The following is a 15,445-nucleotide window of genomic DNA, read 5'->3' as shown; positions in this document are numbered from 1 at the left end:
TTATACAGCATCTCTGCATAAAGGGCTTGGGAGAAGTATAAATGTGACCTTCTCTTAAAAAAAAGATGAAAAAAAATCAAGCAAAGTAAAAACTAGCTTCAGCAGTTTTCACACAGGAACAATGCTGGTAGTTATTATTTCTTGGGTAAATAAAGAGATATAACATGCTCATTGTCTATAGGAACCTAGATCAGGAAGAATTCTGCATGAAAGAATCAGCATCAGCCTAGGTATCAAAGGATGCATTTCAAGACTGAAAGACAGATACAGACCAAAGAAAAAGCTATACAGCAAGTGTTACATGGTTCACGAGAGGGAACCCATGATATCACCAAGTAAACAGCTGTTAAGAAACCATGGCAATTACATACCACAGGACATGGTGAGTTCTGGCCCTTGTAATGGTAAAATTCACAAAGGGATATGCTCCAGATTAAGCAGACATTATCCATAATTTTGACTCAAATCTGTAATATTTTATGGCTTGAATGAAAAAGATACAATTAAGGGTTTAACTCCATTAAGATTTTACTTCTTTGCAAGTCGTGTTTTCTTTTCTACGGCCTAGGTTCTCTTGTAACTCAAAAGCTGTCCAGTGCATGTAAATTCTAGTATTGCCCAATGGGACTAAGGTGCTCTAGGAATCATTCTGCAGCACAGGATAACACAGCCAATCCCCTCTGTGCAGTTTAATAGTCACAAAATAGCAGTCTGCAAATAGCAAGCTTTTTAAAATTCCCAAGGCTGACAATTTCCTATCACAGAATTCTATACAGAGATATTCTAAAACGGATTTTTTTACGAAATCTTTCAAAATAGAGAAAAGGGAAGGATGCAGAGATCTGTAAGACAGAGAAGGAACTGAACAATGAAGACAAAAGAGGATTAATGAGAAAACCAAGATAACAATAAAAGAGTACTCTCAGTAAGTCTTCCCAGCTTCTGAGCAAAATAAATTCCAGATTCAATCCCAAAAGATTGATCCACACATCTTGGATGTGCAAGGAGAAAGCTGGCAAGTTATTAAAAAGGGAAACAGAGCATTTAATTAAGCATCTCAGCATATCCTTCCCTAGTTAAATTCTTACTATTCACTATGTTCAACGTCATTGTTTAACATGTTTGTATGATATATATTATCAGTTTTCTTTTCATTTGCAACAATCCACTTCAGGTTAACTTTTGTCAGTTCTCACTCTTCTGCTGGAGCAATGCTATGAGAAAAACTCTACAAATAGTTAACAAGACTCAAGGACGAGAGAGAGAAAAACAGTACTGCAAGGGATAACCAGCTCCGGCCAAATAACCTTGATAAAACAACAGCACTTTTAAGAACATGAGAGGTAGGCAAGACAAAAACAGCAGAATAACCCAGCAGTGACCTCAGGTTAATAAGTCTTAATGAACATACTAAACTACACACCCCCAAATGAATAATGAGATGGAAATGACATGGTGATGATGTTACCGTCTCTTCTCCGCTTCCTATGCTAATTAACAGGAATGTTAAAGTGCAAACGCAGAGCAAATACCTGATGTAATGGGACTGCAGCCAGTAGAAAAATTTGTATAAAGTACTCTCTGAAAAGCGTGTATAAATATAGAATGAGGGGGAGAAGGTGTGCTAGCTTTGTGGATCTACCACCTAGCCCTGATCTCTGCGCAGAAATGAAACAAGTATCTCGACCCTGTGTGTCTACTGATTGCCTGCAGAGCAGGTAACAGAACCCGGATTTGGGACAACGCTTCCGCTTCAGATGATTCTTTGTTCACCAAGCTGAAAAGAAATTCTGTACAGCAGAGCTTTTTTTTTTTCTTCTTTTTAATTACTCAGGGTTTGATCCTGATCCTGCCTTCTCATCTAATTCAACGGACAACTCCCACTGGCTGGAATGGCATAAGACAGAGTGCTCAAAAGAACAAGGCAGAGCGCTGCAAGCACCTGATAATGCACCTTTCCAACACTTTTCCTGAGCAACTTGTTGCTTAAAAAAGCAACTTGAGTTTTAGAGAGAATCATGACAGCAGAGAAACCAACTACTGAGGACATGTATAGCACATGTATTTAAATTGTTGTTTGTATACAAACACCACTGCCAAACAACACTATGCCCTTTCAGAAAGGGCCAGTGCTGTAGTTGTTTCGGGAGCCATAAATGCAAATGTCTCATTTTGCAAATATATAATGTCTCAACAGTAATACTGTATTATAATCATATTTTGCATTGACATTTCCAAAGCTACTTATTGTGGTGTGATTACTGAGGACTCGAGAGACTTAGATTTCCTTTTCATCTACTGAACTTAAGTAATTTGCATAAAGCTTCTGTGAAAGCTAGATCATCAGTCAGCAGGGATGCACTTCAAAGCTTTTTTGTGGTATCACTCTTGCACCATAATTTCCTTTTGTCTCACTGTTATTCTTAAGTGAACAAGATTTCCACACTTGGAATATTTCAGAATTAATTTAAGACTTCTGGATGACTTTCTGCGTGGAAATGCTTTTTTTTTAAAAAAAGTGCCACATATGTCAAAAAGTATACGACCACTGACACATCCTGAAAAGTTGTGTTTACTTATATAGAGGGCCTGGATTTACCCAGAGACAAAATACTGTGAGATCAGGGACTCCCAGCCCCTTTTATCTTGATGCTACCCACAGTGTCATGAACCACCAACACAGGTCTGGACAAGTCTGCAACAAGAAGCGCAGAACGAGACCCATCTACATCCTCTCCATCTGCTCCTTAAGCCCCAGAACTGTAGCCCAAGGCTTCTCCCACACAGTGGCACCTCAACTTTATGTTTCCACTTACCTCTCTCATCCTACCAATCTAAGGATGCTCCCACCTCCCCACTACCAAGAGTCCTGTTAACAGCCACCACAGCAGAGCTCAGCATTTCATAGGGTCAGCTGCTATTCCAAAGTAACTGCATGGGATCCAGTACGACAAGAAGCATCTTTTGTTCTATAGTTGCATAGCATCTAGCACAACACAGTCTCAGACTGTTTCTGAAGCTCGTAGGACTTGGAAACAAAAATCTACTTTCTCTGTCCCAGAACTGCCAGAAGTAGTAGAAATAGCCAGTTTTCACAGCTCATCAGCAAGACAGTCCACCTAAAAGTGTTGCTGCACAATACAGTCTTTGAAGTTCCTGTAAAATGATCAGAAAGCTTGCATTATAAAGTCCACCTAATGGAAAATTGAAAGCCAAATCTATATAAAGAAAATACTAGTCAAGAGTAACAGGCCTTGAACAGGCAGTAAAACAGATGGTAAAACTAGTGAACAAAACACCTAAACCCCCCTGTTCATCTCATGCCCTCTCCTCTAAATCAGAGGCATATAAATTACTTAAGAAATGTACTTTCAACAGTGGTAAATGACAGAATGAAAGCTTCTTGGTTTCAAGCAATGTCTATACTCCACAGAATGGTTGAGGTTAGAAGGGATCTCTGGAGATCATCTGGTCCAACCCCCTGCTCAAGCAAGGTCACCTACAGCAGCACATTGCACAGCATCACATCCAGGCAGATTTTGAATAGCTCCAGAGAAGGAGACTCCACAACCCCCTCTGGACAACCTGTTCCAGTGCTCCATCACCCTCACAGTAAAGAGATTCCTCCTCATACTCAGGTGGCACTGCCTGTTTCAGCCTGTGCCTGCTGCCTCTTGTGCTGTCACTGGGCACCACTGATGAGAGTGCGACCCTATCCCCTTGACACCCTCCCTTAAGGTATCTGTAGACATGGATAAGATCCCCTCTCAGTCTTCTCTCCTCTAGGCTGAACAGGCCCAGCCCTCGCAGCCTTTTCTCATAGGGGAGATGCTCTTCCTCATCTCCCCTAAGATGAAGGGTCCCTTTATCATCTTAATAGCCCTACACTGGCCTCACTTCAGTAGTTCCATGTCTCTCTTGTACTGGGGAGTTCAGAATACGACACAGTACTCCAGATGTCGCCTCACCAGGGATCAGCAGAAGGGAAGGATCACCTCCCTCCACCTGCTGATGACACTCTTTCTAATGCACCTCAGGATACCATCGGCAGGACTTTGCATTTGCACTTTCCTTTGTTGAACTTCATGAGATTCCCCTCTGCCCACTGGCCCCAGCCAAAAAGGGCACGCTGATAGCTCATGGTGAACTTGATGTCCACCAGCACTCCCAGGTCCTTCTCCACAGAGCTGCTCTCCAGCAGGTCAACCCCCAACCTCTACTGGTGCTGTGGTTATTCCTCCCTAGGTACAGGACCCTGCACTTACCACTGTTGAACTTCATGAGGTTCCTCTCCACCGATTTCTCCAGCCTGTCCAGGGCTCTCTGAATGGCAGCATGGCCTTCTGGGGTATCAGCCACTCCTCCCAGTCTGGTATCATCAGCAAACTTGCTGAGGAGGCACTCCGTCCCCTCACCCAGGCCACTGATGAAAAAGCTGAACAAGACTGGACCCAGTACTGAGCCCTGGGGGACACCACTAGCCACAGGCCTCCAACTAGACTCTGCACCACTGAGCACAACCCTCCGAGCTCTGCCTTTCGGCCAGTTCTCAATTCACCTCACTGTCCACTCATCTAACCCACAGTTCCTGAGCTTACCTATGAGGTTGTTATAGGAGACAGTGTCAGACTTGTATAAAAACACTTTTTTTTTTCTTAAAAGAAATTTCAGCAAGTTCTTAATCTAGATGTTGTGCACACTATCAGTGATGAAATCAGCATGAATTTCCTGTTTGTTTCTTTTTTTTTGTTTGCTTACCAATACAAAACTTTACTCAAGGAAGAGTTATGTTTATAGAAAACTTAAGCTGATCACAGATTGTTTGCTGGGACACATTTCAGAGAAAACAGAGGATAAAAATTTATGCAACTGCTACAACACTAACTTCTAATTACTCACAAGAATTGCGTTTATGAAAAAATATTATACATTTAATCTATCCTCATTAATCATTAAAGAGAAGAGGTATTATCAATCTCAAAAGCCTTAATGAAGAGCAAGATTCGAATAAAATGTTAAGTTAAGCCACAACATGAACAATAGGTTGTTTAGGATGAATTTTGTTTGCTTTTGCACTACTGAAACTCATACAGATTAAAGATGATGTTGACTAATACAGAAAAAAACTAGCAAAAACAGTTACCTAGAGTTGTTTGATTTGTTTTAAACATTTTCTTTAACCTCTCCTCTGTTTAAGAGCTATCTGCTAAGCAGAGCTTCTCAGCTGAAAGAGACACGTAGAAAATACAAACTTTAAGAAAGAACAGGAGATAAAGTGAAGAGATTCATTTAAAAACTCGGATTCAGAGAGCATAATTGATATTGGTGGTACACTTATAATGGATTAAAGTGCTCATCAGGAATACAAGAGGTAATTTGTGAAAAAATAAATGACCACTTTAAGCTAGTGATTCAAAGCTTTAGAAGGATTCAAAAGCACTTCATTACTTTTTCCCATGAAAACCAAGCCAGAAAAAAAAGAATACTATTCACCTAAGCAAACATGTACTACTTTCTATAAAATTTATTTGCACGCATAACAAAAGCTCTAAAATTATTCAAAAATATCTGGAAGTAACAGAATCAAAGACAGATGGAGTAAGAGCAGTGCAGAAGTAAGGAATATTAATACTTAATTATTTTCTATGCTTTACAAGTAATAGCAATTAATAAAGGTATGTCATCAAGCTGTAACTTTCCAGCAGAATTGTACGCCATACTTTTCAGGAGGAATTAATAGGTCCTTTAAGTGTTATTCTATCACAGAAAAATTTGCATAATTAAATACCCTACTATTATTCTTAAAATTTGAAAAACTTGGAAATTGTAATTGGAAAGAAAAGCTATCATGAAAGAACTACACTGAGATTTTAGCAAAAGTACTAGTTATACAATTGCAATTAATCCCTTATCTTAAGGAAAAAAAGGAAAAAAAAAAAAGAAAAAAAAAAGCAGCTTTGATTAAGGATAGCTAGACCTTGAACACTTGTAGAGTGCCTGCCTATAATTACCCAACCATCAAAAGCACTCTCTCCCTCTCTCATCACTAGACTGAAAGGGTTTTTTGCATGTTAAAATGAAATTTTCTGTTTAAAGTTCTGCCTCACTCAGCTCCTGACTCCCCATGTCCTTAAATGGATAACTGTGCTTTCCACTACTGCAAAAGCTTCTTGCTAAACAGAAATATTATGTCTAATTACAAGGAGGACGTTAAAAAGCTGGCAGGTATATTCGCTCTAAGTTTGGAAACTAAAGGATATTTGACCTGAAAACAATCACAAATTTCAGTGAAACACCCAAAATTTAGCTGTGACATTGTGTATGTCTAACTTGAGTTTCTTGCTCAATTTTTATTTGAAAAATTCCAGATCTTCAGAAAACATATAGATATAAAACACCACTTGAAATTCCAGGCTGTAAGATGGTTACCCTTGAAAAATCTATCAGGTACTAAAGGGCATTATTCTACCAGAAGACACCTGGAAGCTGGTCTCAGACCAGAGTTTTTCCATAGGTTTTGCACGGACTTGTGTCCTATGACCTCCGTCCTTATCCTCCCCAAAACTCTCAAGAGTTCCCTCCCACATCCTCAAAACCTGCCTACCTCTGCCTCAGGAGCAAAACAGCCCTTCTCAGGTATGCCTGAGCAGGGACACCACAGGGTCTTCCGACCAGTTGAAGTTTCAGGTGTAATAGGTTATATACACAGGTGTTGGGGTCAGCAGGAGCCAGCTTGGAGTGGCCCAGGGCTCTTCACGGCCTCCTCCCTACACAGTTCACCCCTGTACCCCCCCCACTACTTAAACCCTGCTGTTTATTCCAAATACTCTCTTCCTCCCACATCTTCTAAATCACTCCATGATACTTTCAGATCCTTCCCACACTTGCTAACTTCATCATCTCTTGATTGGAAAGAAAAGCTATCATGAAAGAAATTATGCAAATCATCTCTGTCATATTAAAAAATGCATGATCAACAAAATTCAGGGAGAACAAAGAAAATATCAAAAAAAGTTGAAGCTAAGAACAGATACTTGTGTGATCCATTATACAAGGAGGACGCAGCAGTTGCAAGTGTCGTACAGTCAAACTGCTACCATAAAACTGCACTAGAGTACAGGTATTTTTATTCATCCAAAACACATAGTCTTTGTTAAACACAGAAAGTATTTGGAAATATAATCTCTCCTGACTTACAAGCATCTGTTACTAAAAATCCAATCACCCTGAAAAAACATATGAACATTCTCCAGCAAGAGGTTCTCAAGAAACTGCAACACAGTAAAGAACAGCTTTCCTTTCCAATGACATTTGCGGAAGTGAATCCAGACTTTTAAGCTAAATGTTAAAACATAAGTTTTACAGCCCAGGAAAGCCATCTGAAAAGCTGGCCAGATGCTGAAATTGGATTTTAGATCTGTACAATGAAAGTAAAAAGCCCTTTACTTGAGCTGCCCCATTTGCCCATAGTAATAAAATACTCAAGAGAAAGTGGGAAGAGAAGAGAAACAGGCAAGCTAATCAAAGGAACTGTTTCTGATTTGGAAACCTCTGAAAGAACTCTTCTTCAATGGCACATCTCAATAATCCCTTAAAACCAAAAACATTAGAAAAATTCCAGAGATATCATTATTAAAATTTTAGAAAGATTTATCAGGGACCTGCCAAGGCATTATAGACTACTGGATTATAACCTGTAGCAACATGCTAACTGCTGGATATTTACCTTCAAATAATTTATTGATCATCATCCTACAACTTCCTAGCAGAAATACAAAAAGATGAAAAGTTAGTCTCTAATCTGCAACAGCTCCTAGACTACTGACAGCTTCTCACTGGAGTAAAAAATTTGGAACTGAAGTTAAGAATTACAGACTTCTATCAATTATTACTTTTGCTGCAATTCTAAAAACTCAACAGTAAAGTTGGTACTTTTGTGTTTAGACATTTGATAAACATTCCTGGAACATCACCTGCTAGGTACCTATTATTAATGAATGAAAAAAAGGGAGTATTAGCATTTGACAGACATGCCTGCTTTGATGAACAGGAGAGTCAACTATTTCAGCTATCATAATAAAGCCAATAGAAATAATATATCCTTGATGGCAGAAACAACTTTAGTCTGTAACATTGTTATAAGTACCTACAACAGGAATTTGATTACATTACTGTACAACATACCTTACCAAATCAACTTTTACTGGTAAAGTTTTTTAATCAGATAATAAAAAGTTAAAAAAAAAAAAAAAAAAAGAGTAGTCTGAACAAACCAATGCAATTCATTTGGTCAAGCCTTGCCTCCTCAGAGAATCCTTACATGTGCACACAGAATTGGTAAAAACTGGAACAAGTAGTAATTGAGAAGTTTAGAGGAGTTAGCAGACATTCTCAAAGGCACTGACTGGATCATAGGTGAAAGTTATCGTGGCCTGAAGTAATGAATATCAGTTAAAAGCAATAATTGCTTAGAGGCATCATCATTTTCTTTCATTGCCTTACAATATATTGCTTGAATTTTATTCCAATTGTCTAATGCCCGATTCCTATATCCTCTTTGCAAGATCAGCCACCAACTGACTCTTGAAATCATTAATAACCTTAAATTAGTGTCTCACCATTTTTTTTCCTCTAGGAAGGATACATACAGCTAGGTGACAGCTTGCTATTAGCCTCAGGACATTCAGATCCAAAACACACACAAATTTGTTCCAGCTCAGATCTGGTTGAATTATCAACATCATTAGAGATGCTCAGAGTATAGTGTCATTACTTCCATTCAGCAGCATTCTCAGGAAGTTTCTTGGTTTTTAATGGCTCCTTCTAAAATAATGTTACAGGCAAAGAACTGCCTGTTCTTTGTTGCGTGTTAGGGGAGCTCTGAATGAAGTTCAACGTTTAAAATTGGGATCACCCTCCTGATTTCTCTCATTCTAGTCAAGCTTTTTAACACTGCGAAACCTCTTTCAGGTACTCTAACAGGAGGAACAAACCATAATGAATACAAGAAAAGTCAACAAGATACTCTTCAACAGTTAACAGGGCAACTCATGCTTTGCAGCACAAGAAAACTAACTGTATTTGGAAATTTTCTGATTCCCAAATAAGCCACAAAATGTCAACATTCTAGCCATGTAGGAACAGGCAAGTCAAAGCGCTTCTCTTGTGAGCAGTATGGTATTAAAAGATAGATTTCCTTCTTGCAGCGGAAGCTTTTCCGACACAGTTTCACAGCAAATTCCAGTTTTCCCTTGTATATGTTATTTGTAAAAGAAACAACGGCCTGCCCACTCAGGATGTTCAGAGCCTGAGGTCAGCCACTCCTCTGATTATCTGCTGAAGCAGGCAAGCATTACAGAAGAACATACCGGAGTGTAAAACTAGGCAGCACTTGGAAGCCCCTCCTAGTCTCATCTCACATGCTCCTTTCTCCAGCACATCCCTCTCCCAGCATCTATAGACCCCACCCAAGAGGAAGCCCTGCTCTACTCCAACGTTTTGATGAAGAGAAGGTACAGCCACAGGAGCCAAGAGGGGGAAGAAGAGAGCACAGTGTATCAACACATCATCCACCACTAACTGAGTACGCTCATCTACAGCAGTGGATGCACACGGGAAGATGTCTCCAAGCCCCTACAAAAGAAGCTTGAGCAAATTTGATCTTTCCCATTACATGGGAAGTTTGAAGAATAAATCACTCCTTAAAGAAAGGGCCAGAAAAGACAGGGACCAGCATTAATCTTTACTGTGCTAAGGAAACAAGTCAACAGACTTACACAGCCAAGGTGTTTCATACCTGAATTATGCAGCAGAATAGCACCGAACAACTGGTAATTATGGACCAATGTTAATGGTGCAGCAGCATCTTTACCACAGTATCATCTAACACTTCAAGAGATTATGGCAAAAATCACACTTGAGCCTCTACAACCAATAGATACAATGCCAAAACTCTCCCATAAAGAAAAGGCTTAAAAGAAACTAGTAATACAGGGAAGAACATTGCTGGAACCAATTTTAGTACTTAACTTCCGAAATTGAGAAAGACTTCAAGACTTAACAGGCTGCAGAGAGAGCTAGCAGGATGGGTGAATGGAGAGCTGCTCTCAAGGAGACTAGTGCGCTCGACTTGTTTAGCTTGGCAAAACAGGTTGAAAGATTGTCTTTAGACCCACCAAGCATAAAACACCAAAGAGGAAAGCAAACAATTCAAACTAAAGGACAATGTTGGCACACAGAAAAACTGGCCACAAATGCATGCTGACTATGAGCAAATGATTCCTAAGCAGCAAAGGAACAGCCTTCCCATAGGAGTAATGGAAAATAACAGCCTGCATAAGTTTTAAGAAAGTTCTTAATAATTTATGAATGATCTTATGAGAGAGAGAGAGTTGCCTTGCCGCAACAACAGACTGCTCTATGATCCAAAGTCCTGTCTGAATTACTGTTCTGCAGTTTTGTTAGTGTTAGATGCATCCACTGCAGATGCTTTAATTTGATGCATTTTAGTAAGTTTTGTTCAGATTTGCTTATAATTTGAAACCTGAAGTTTGAAACTCCATGGCAGATTTGAAGCGTTGGCCAAGTTTTGCTCAATAACTTGGCCTTTATCAAAACTGAAGACTTACATAAATTTTCCAGCATCTTTTATTTTAGCACAATAACTCTTCCTCCATATATCTCAACTCATAATAACTCTTTTCACATTCGTTTGTCTTACATGCATCTACATAAAAGACAGAGTAAATGACTTTTTAGCCTGTTTTCCCTCACCAAAAGGAAGCCTCTGCTATTCCACCATATGTCGTCCCACTTCTCACCTCTTAACTGCCTTTCAATGCTTTAGCTAATTTAACCAAACTCTGCAGAAGAAAGGATGCTAAATTACAAGAAGTTTCAGAAAGTCACCAGCTACATAATGCAAAAAGAGGAACAGCTCGTTCTTCCTCAGCCCCGCTTGGACCATTCAGCAGCCCAGAGGAAGTGGCCACCTCAGGAAACAGCTTGAACGTGCTAACTCTTCAGGGTCCGTTTTGATCTTTAAATGAAACCTCAGCATTTGCTGCCCCTTGTCCTGCTCTCCGACTGGAGACGTGTGGGAAGACAGCTCTAGGTTCTCCAGTGACAAAAGGGTAAAAGGGAGCTAATGATCTTGCTGCAGCAAAACATAGCTGAAACAACACGCAGTCTGCAGGAAAGCCAAACCCCACATCCAAACTGGACACCGCATTTGAATAGTTCCACCAGAGGACAGGTTGTAAAACATATATGTACTTCAGAAGCATAAAAGTGCTTTTCTTTGCAAGTTTTCTTTAAAATAATACGCAATACGTTTTTTTATTTATCCTTAGTCTCAGGATTGAAAGAAAACCACCCATTTACCACACTAAAGTTGTTTACCTCCAGTAATCTTATGAGTAATTCTCATCCATTCCCATCACTAAAGAGAGCTGTAAAATAAACATTTCCCTTCTATCCCCCTTATATTTTGATCTTATCTACCAAAACAGGAAAAAAAAAAAAAAAAAAGGGAAAAACAACACAGAAACTCTTTTTCTTAAATAGCTCCGAAGACGATAACAATTTTTTTGGCAGCAACCGCAGAGGTCACTTCTGGTTTTCATCTATATCGCTCCACAGTAGGAAAAACAGCATCTTCCACTCCCTCCCCCCCCCCCCCCCAAAAAAATAATAAATAAAAGGAGAAGGAGAAGGAGAAGGAGAGGAGAGGAAACCTGTCGCAAGGCTCGGGCAAGCCCGGGGGATTTCGCTCCGGGAGAAGCGCTCGGAGCAGCACCGACGACATTCCTGCCGCCCGGAGAGGCCCGAGCCGGAGCTGCCTCCCCGAGAGCCGCGCCAGCCCCCTCTCGCCGACCGCCGGGGGCCTCCCAGCGCAGAGGCCGCAGCGCAGAGGCTTCTCCCCCCCCACCCCCCGCCGAAACACCCGAGCAAGCGCCGACTCCCCGAGACGCCCCTTGCGCGGGGCGCTTGAGGCTCCAAGCCCGGAGCGGCGGCCGGGGGAAGCCGCGCCGCGGGGGCGCCTCGGCGCCCCGGCAGCCCCCGGCGCGGGGGCGGCGGCGGCCCGCGGGGCCTGCCCGCACCTGTGCTGCGCCAGGGCCGCAGCGCGACCCCCGGCTCGGCGGGCCCCGCGGCCCGGACCGGCCGCCCCGCGGCCCGGCGGCTCCCCACGCGCGGGCGGCGCCGCCACACGGCCCCTCTCCCCCGCCCCCCCCCCCCCAAAAAAAAGAAAAAAGAATCCCTTTTTCTCCGAAAACAAAAGCCGCCTCCGCACGCCCACCGCCGCAGCGGGCCTCCCCCGCGCCGCCTACCTGCGCCGGGCCGGGGCCGGGGCCGGGGCTGGGGCTGGGGCCGGGGCTGGGGCCGGCGCCTCCGCATCGGGGCGGGCGGGCGGCGCGGCGCCGCCGCAGGTAACGGCTCCGCGGGAGCCGGCGCGGGGCGGCGGCGGCGGCGCGGCACGTGGCGGCGCGCAGCCAATGGCGGCGCGCGCGCGCGCGGCTCCGCTCCGCGGCGGGAGCGCGAGCGCGGCGAGGTGGCCGCGGCGCGGCGCGGGGCCTGCGCGCTGAGGCGAGGCCGCGGCGCGCCCCGGCCGTGGCCGTGGCCGTGACGGGCCCCCGCGCTGCCGCCGGACGCCCCGGGGAGCCCGGCGCAACCCCGCTGCCGGCCGCGAAGCGCTGAGGCGGCCGCGGCGCCCCGGCCCTGAGGGCAGCGGCCCCGCCTCGCCCGCGCAACGGCCGCGACGGCCGCTCCGCGCCTCAGGTGCCGCGGACCCACCTCGCCGCTCGTCCTCTTCGCCCCTCAAACAAACATTTCCAGACTTATTTTTCCCATAAAAACGTTTTTTTCTCCCCCCTCTTTTTTTTTTCTTCCTTTTTTTTCTTCCACAGACTTTTTTGGTTTTTTTTGTTTGTTTGCTTGTTTTTCCTATCAAGTTTCTCTCGGTGCCGGCATTTCCCGTGGCGAGGAAAGGCTCCCTTCCCAGCCCCGTCCCGCTGGCCACCAGAGGACACTCACACACAGGCCCGCCTTTCCCTGCAGTCCTCGCCTCCCGGTTTCCCGCTTCCTGCGCAGTACTTTAGGTCCCATCTTTTTAAAAAAAAAGTTGGGATCCCCCCCCACACACACACAGAGACACACACACACATCTGTCTCAAAATCGCAAAATTTTAATTGCTTGTATTTTGCTTTATCTTGCTGAAGATTTTCTGATCTCCAGCTATGACTTAGGAGGTTTTGTTTCTTTTTTTCCTTTGTTTCTTCCCCCCCTTTTTTTAACAGCACCAGTAAAGTGCTTCTCTGATCTGGTGGCACAACAGACTGGTGGAAACGACTGCAGAGAGTGAAAACTGGCCCAATCTAAATTCCAGCAGGAGCATGGGTAATGAACAACTCAAACCGTAAGAAGAATGAACTGAAACAAAAACACAGGAGCAGAGGTAGAAAGGCAGCGTGCCGGCTGTGGGAGAAAGCTGATTAAGCAGGAAAACGTTAAGTCGCCACACATTGTGCTAGCTAAGCTTTTATTTTTATGCATTGCCTATCTCTATTTTTTCTAAAAGTTTACCCCAGCCTAGCTGACTGATCTAAAACAAGAGCAAGAATTCAGACATCGGCAGCAACTAATTTATGGGCACCGCTATTACAGTGCAGAATACCCTGCAGGAACCATGTCAGAAAAGCTGAGAACATGCTTGCCTTAGGACAAAGTAAAACCACAGACATGTTTAAAGGTATAGATGAGACCTAACCTTTTTGACGTACTCCACAAAAGGCTCATAGACACTGAATCTTGCATCCAAAGCAGGTCTGCATATTTCTAACCTGGTGAAAGCCAGGAGGTAACTCACATTCTTGCTGGGTTATTGGAAAAACATCCAGGGAGAAACCACATCAGTGAGGCTGGGTGGAGACCAGCAACAGCCTGGAAGCAGGGGAAATGTTGTCATCTGATGTTTCAATGGGTGCCTGAAAAAAACTGGTGGTGCCATGTCATGCAAAACTGAAAGGGATTTGGTGGAAGTCTGCATAGTTTTACTATGAGAGTGACTGCTTCATGAGAAGATCTGAAAATGTCCACAGTTTTCTGACACATACATATGTGCCCTTGCTCCAAGTTGTTGATCAGATCATATCCTGAAGCAGAACGGTTTAGACTCCTTTGAATTTCGAACTTAGTGTAAACGCAGATGTACTTTTTATCCATACGTTGTTTCTTTTCGTTACTGTTCTTGCTAGACTATGTTCCTTAGTCTCTTCAATGGATAATGTATCCCTTCTGCGTCCTGTTGGCTGTTTAGTTTAATATTTTTCATTTATAGTCAGGGCTTCCTAGATCCTTGACCTTTTCACTTTCTGTACAGTTCAAAGGAAAATGTATAAATGTCAGAAAGAATAGTTCCTTCTCCATTCTTCGTTTGTTGGCTTAATGTAATTGAAACAGAGGACAAAAAGACCATTTAGGACTAGCTTTTACTTCTGGCCCTCCATAATTGCAAGCAACCATTCATTGCTTTGTGCTTACAGATGCAAGCTAGAAGATGCAAATGAAGACCTTGACTTTACAACCATGCCTGCACCATTATGTCCCAGGGTTTGCTACATCAGGCTGTGACAGCAAAACAACCACACTTTGCAAGCAACCGAAAAAGCAACTGAAACAAAGAAGCATTATAGTCTTCATTTTTCATGAAAATGCAAGGGTGTTGCAAAGAAACAGTTTCTCAATGGATCGGAAATAAATCCTTAATAAATTGGAGAAGAAAATATCATTTTAAGAGAAAAACTCATCTCTGGGAAAAAAAAAAAAAAAAAAAGAGAGAGAGAAAACCAGCAGAAAGCGTATCAGAACATGTTCACTTCCACTGGAGTAAAAACATGCTATGAAGTGATTCCAGACAGTTTTCAGCTACTCTCGCATTTGCTGCTGCAAACAGAAGCTTTGAAGTGGTGGTGCAATGTATCATGACAGCATATATATTTGAGTTTGGGAACAGGCTGAGGTATGGATTCAAACCACTAGGCATTGACTTGAAGAATAGATGGAGAGAGAGCTGGACAGACTCTCATTGCACGTTATAATAGGGTAGTTCCTATCATCTCTGAAATCTGTGGTGATAGACTAAGTGATTCTCAGAGATATTTAGGTGACCAAACATGTTAGGCATAAAAAGGGATTTTAAATGCATCTAGGCACTTACCCTACACTGAATTAATGGGAGTTAGCCCCCGCTGCTGGCTTTCCTGGCACAGTCCCGTAACCCTGTGGTCCCACCTGCTGCCAGTGCCAAGACCTGCCGGTGCTGCCCCACAGACATGGGGGCCACTATCGCAAAGGGTCTGATTCCAGTCACTGACCCCAAATCCGCCTGCTCATGTCTTTTCAGTTGCTGGCAGCTAGACCTGACTGCTCACATGCAAAACAGAGTGG

General features: G+C 43.0%; 1 protein-coding gene across 4 annotated transcripts in view; it reads right to left on the bottom strand.

The window, feature by feature from the left end:
• Positions 1-13,857, bottom strand: part of ST3GAL5 (ST3 beta-galactoside alpha-2,3-sialyltransferase 5) — a 29,791-nt gene extending 15,934 nt beyond the window's left edge. The window contains exon 1 of one of the 4 annotated variants that reach the window (XM_062575192.1): positions 13,767-13,857. The gene's annotated coding sequence lies outside the window, so the exon portion shown is untranslated. Of the gene's footprint in view, positions 1-11,735; positions 11,758-12,329; positions 12,387-12,792; positions 12,850-13,766 lie in introns of those variants that run through there. The other 3 variants (XM_062575194.1, XM_062575193.1, XM_062575195.1) reach the window with 3 other exon arrangements.
• Positions 13,858-15,445: the final 1,588 nt, after the last annotated feature.

The sequence above is a fragment of the Rhea pennata genome, chromosome 4 (genome assembly GCF_028389875.1).
Source record: "Rhea pennata isolate bPtePen1 chromosome 4, bPtePen1.pri, whole genome shotgun sequence".
NCBI lineage: Eukaryota > Metazoa > Chordata > Aves > Rheiformes > Rheidae > Rhea > Rhea pennata.
Note: the sequence above shows the minus strand (reverse complement) of the source record. Positions and strands in the feature narration are given on the sequence as shown.